We start from the raw sequence: 5000 nt of genomic DNA, 5'->3' as shown, positions 1-5000 counted from the left end.
TTGAAGAGCAGTCACACTCGGAAAAAATTTCTTTCGTCAGGCAAAAGAACCAGAGTTCTCCGCGGCCATCCACTCCAACCTTGTCCGACTTTGAGGCACCAGGCTCGGCCACCCTCCGAGCCTTTTCCTTCCCTCTCCTGTTATGGTGCCTCCCTATTAACCTCTAGGTGGTTGCGCTCGTGACATCAAAAAGACCACTTTTTGAGGAGCAGTCACACTCGGAAAAAATTTCTTTCGTCAGGCAAAAGAACCAGAGTTCTCCGCGGCCATCCACTCCAACCTTGTCCGACTTTGAGGCACCAGGCTCGGCCACCCTCCGAGCCTTTTCCTTCCCTCTCCTGTTATGGTGCCTCCCTATTAACCTCTAGGTGGTTGCGCTCGTGACATCAAAAAGACCACTTTTTGAGGAGCAGTCACACTCGGAAAAAATTTCTTTCGTCAGGCAAAAGAACCAGAGTTCTCCGCGGCCATCCACTCCAACCTTGTCCGACTTTGAGGCACCAGGCTCGGCCACCCTCCGAGCCTTTTCGCTCCCTCTCCTGTTATGGTGCCTCCCTATTAACCTCTAGGTGGTTGCGCTCGTGACATCAAAAAGACCACTTTTTGAGGAGCAGTCACACTCGGAAAAAATTTCTTTCGTCAGGCAAAAGAACCAGAGTTCTCCGCGGCCATCCACTCCAACCTTGTCCGACTTTGAGGCACCAGGCTCGGCCACCCTCCGAGCCTTTTCACTCCCTCTCCTGTTATGGTGCCTCCCTATTAACCTCTAGGTGGTTGCGCTCGTGACATCAAAAAGACCACTTTTTGAGGAGCAGTCACACTCGGAAAAAATTTCTTTCGTCAGGCAAAAGAACCAGAGTTCTCCGCGGCCATCCACTCCAACCTTGTCCGACTTTGAGGCACCAGGCTCGGCCACCCTCCGAGCCTTTTCCTTCCCTCTCCTGTTATGGTGCCTCCCTATTAACCTCTAGGTGGTTGCGCTCGTGACATCAAAAAGACCACTTTTTGCAGAGCAGTCACACTCGGAAAAAATTTCTTTCGTCAGGCAAAAGAACCAGAGTTCTCCGCGGCCATCCACTCCAACCTTGTCCGACTTTGAGGCACCAGGCTCGGCCACCCTCCGAGCCTTTTCACTCCCTCTCCTGTTATGGTGCCTCCCTATTAACCTCTAGGTGGTTGCGCTCGTGACATCAAAAAGACCACTTTTTGCAGAGCAGTCACACTCGGAAAAAATTTCTTTCGTCAGGCAAAAGAACCAGAGTTCTCAGCGGTCATCCACTCCAACCTTGTCCGACTTTGAGGCACCAGGCTCGGCCACCCTCCGAGCCTTTTCACTCCCTCTCCTGTTATGGTGCCTCCCTATTAACCTCTAGGTGGTTGCGCTCGTGACATCAAAAAGACCACTTTTTGCAGAGCAGTCACACTCGGAAAAAATGTATTTCGTCTGGCAAAAGAACCAGAGTTTTCAGCGGTCATCCACTCCAACCTTGTCCGATTTTGAGGCACCAGGCTCGGCCACCCTCCGAGCCTTTTCACTCCCTCTCCTGTTATGGTGCCTCCCTATTAACCTCTAGGTGGTTGCGCTCGTGACATCAAAAAGACCACTTTTTGCAGAGCAGTCACACTCGGAAAAAATTTCTTTCGTCAGGCAAAAGAACCAGAGTTTTCAGCGGTCATCCACTCCAACCTTGTCCGATTTTGAGGCACCAGGCTCGGCCACCCTCCGAGCCTTTTCACTCCCTCTCCTGTTATGGTGCCTCCCTATTAACCTCTAGGTGGTTGCGCTCGTGACATCAAAAAGACCACTTTTTGCAGAGCAGTCACACTCGGAAAAAATTTCTTTCGTCTGGCAAAAGAACCAGAGTTTTCAGCGGTCATCCACTCCAACCTTGTCCGACTTTGAGGCACCAGGCTCGGCCACCCTCCGAGCCTTTTCACTCCCTCTCCTGTTATGGTGCCTCCCTATTAACCTCTAGGTGGTTGCGCTCGTGACATCAAAAAGACCACTTTTTGAGGAGCAGTCACACTCGGAAAAAATTTATTTCGTCTGGCAAAAGAACCAGAGTTTTCAGCGGTCATCCACTCCAACCTTGTCCGATTTTGAGGCACCAGGCTCGGCCACCCTCCGAGCCTTTTCACTCCCTCTCCTGTTATGGTGCCTCCCTATTAACCTCTAGGTGGTTGCGCTCGTGACATCAAAAAGACCACTTTTTGCAGAGCAGTCACACTCGGGAAAAATTTATTTCGTCTGGCAAAAGAACCAGAGTTTTCAGCGGTCATCCACTCCAACCTTGTCCGATTTTGAGGCACCAGGCTCGGCCACCCTCCGAGCCTTTTCACTCCCTCTCCTGTTATGGTGCCTCCCTATTAACCTCTAGGTGGTTGCGCTCGTGACATCAAAAAGACCACTTTTTTCAGAGCAGTCACACTCGGGAAAAATTTCTTTCGTCTGGCAAAAGAACCAGAGTTTTCAGCGGTCATCCACTCCAACCTTGTCCGATTTTGAGGCACCAGGCTCGGCCACCGTCCGAGCCTTTTCACTCCCTCTCCTGTTATGGTGCCTCCCTATTAACCTCTAGGTGGTTGCGCTCGTGACATCAAAAAGACCACTTTTTTCAGAGCAGTCACACTCGGGAAAAATTTCTTTCGTCTGGCAAAAGAACCAGAGTTTTCAGCGGTCATCCACTCCAACCTTGTCCGATTTTGAGGCACCAGGCTCGGCCACCCTCCGAGCCTTTTCACTCCCTCTCCTGTTATGGTGCCTCCCTATTAACCTCTAGGTGGTTGCGCTCGTGACATCAAAAAGACCACTTTTTTCAGAGCAGTCACACTCGGGAAAAATTTCTTTCGTCTGGCAAAAGAACCAGAGTTATCAGCGGTCATCCACTCCAACCTTGTCCGACGTTGAGGCACCGATGTCGGCCAAGTTCTGAGCGTTCCACCGCCGAATGCCACTGGTCCTCAACACAGCGGACTTCCAATCCAACCTTGTCCGACTTTGAGGCACCGAAGTCGGCCTCAGCCCGAGCCTTCCCCCGCCGACCTCACTGGAGCCCGCCATCCAGGGACCGGCGGAGGTCGCCCGCATGACCGCGGCAAAGTGTCTCAAAGTCGGGCACGACCGCTCGAGTCACCCGCCAACCCGGTCCGGGGCACCTCCAGGGACCGGCGGAGGTCGCCCGCATGACCGCGGCAAAGTGTCTCAAAGTCGGGCATGACCGCTCGAGTCACCCGCCAACCCGGTCCGGGGCACCTCCAGGGACCGGCGGAGGACGCCCGCATGACCGCGACAAAGTGTCTCAAAGTCGGGCACGACCGCTCGAGTCACCCGCCAACCCGGTCCGGGGCACCTCCAGGGACCGGCGGAGGACGCCCGCATGACCGCGACAAAGTGTCTCAAAGTCGGGCATGACCGCTCGAGTCACCCGCCAACCCTTTCCGGGGCACCTCCAGGGACCGGCGGAGGACGCCCGCATGACCGCGACAAAGTGTCTCAAAGTCGGGCATGACCGCTCGAGTCACCCGCCAACCCGGTCCGGGGCACCTCCAGGGACCGGCGGAGGACGCCCGCATGACCGCGACAAAGTGTCTCAAAGTCGGGCACGACCGCTCGAGTCACCCGCCAACCCGGTCCGGGGCACCTCCAGGGACCGGCGGAGGACGCCCGCATGACCGCGACAAAGTGTCTCAAAGTCGGGCACGACCGTTCGAGTCACCCGCCAACCCGGTCCGGGGAACCTCCGGGGACCGGCGGAGGTCGCTCGCATGACCGCGACAAAGTGTCTCAAAGTCGGGCACGACCGCTCGAGTCACCCGCCAACCCGGTCCGGGGCACCTCCAGGGACCGGCGGAGGACGCCCGCATGACCGCGACAAAGTGTCTCAAAGTCGGGCATGACCGTTCGAGTCACCCGCCAACCCGGTCCGGGGCACCTCCAGGGACCGGCGGAGGAGGCCCGCATGACCGCGACAAAGTGTCTCAAAGTCGGGCATGACCGCTCGAGTCACCCGCCAACCCGGTCCGGGGCACCTCCGGGGACCGGCGGAGGACGCCCGCATGACCGCGACAAAGTGTCTCAAAGTCGGGCACGACCGCTCGAGTCACCCGCCAACCCGGTCCGGGGCACCTCCGGGGACCGGCGGAGGACGCCCGCATGACCGCGACAAAGTGTCTCAAAGTCGGGCACGACCGCTCGAGTCACCCGCCAACCCGGTCCGGGGCACCTCCGGGGACCGGCGGAGGACGCCCGCATGACCGCGACAAAGTGTCTCAAAGTCGGGCATGACCGCTCGAGTCACCCGCCAACCCGGTCCGGGGCACCTCCGGGGACCGGCGGAGGACGCCCGCATGACCGCGACAAAGTGTCTCAAAGTCGGGCACGACCGCTCGAGTCACCCGCCAACCCGGTCCGGGGCACCTCCGGGGAGCAGTGGAGGTCGCTCGCATGACCGCGACAAAGTGTCTCAAAGTCGGGCATGACCGCTCGAGTCGCCCGCCATCCCGGTCCGGAGCTCAACACTTTGTCGTTTTTTCCACTCCCTCCCCATTAACCTCTAGGTGGTTGCGCTCGTGACATCAAAAAGACCACTTTTTGCAGAGCAGTCACACTCGGAAAAAATTCGTTTCGTCTGGCAAAAGAACCAGAGTTCTCAGCGGGCTTCCAGTCCAACCTTGTCCGATTTTGAGGCACCAGGCTCGGCCACAGTCCGAGCCCATTCACTCCCTCCCCTGTTGTACTCGCTCCCTATTAACCTCTAGGTGGTTGCGCTCGTGACATCAAAAAGACCACTTTTTGAGGAGCAGTCACACTTGGGAAAAATCCGTTTGCGCTCACACCATCCCTCCCCATTAACCTCTAGGTGGTTGCGCTCGTGACATCAAAAAGACCACTTTTTGAGGAGCAGTCACACTTAGGAAAAATCCGTTTGCGCTCACACCATCCCTCCCCATTAACCTCTAGGTGGTTGCGCTCGTGACATCAAAAAGACCACTTTTTGAGG

The sequence above is a fragment of the Callionymus lyra genome, unplaced genomic scaffold (assembly GCF_982586985.1).
Source record: "Callionymus lyra unplaced genomic scaffold, fCalLyr1.hap1.1 HAP1_SCAFFOLD_371, whole genome shotgun sequence".
NCBI lineage: Eukaryota > Metazoa > Chordata > Actinopteri > Syngnathiformes > Callionymidae > Callionymus > Callionymus lyra.
This window is presented reverse-complemented; position numbering follows the sequence as displayed.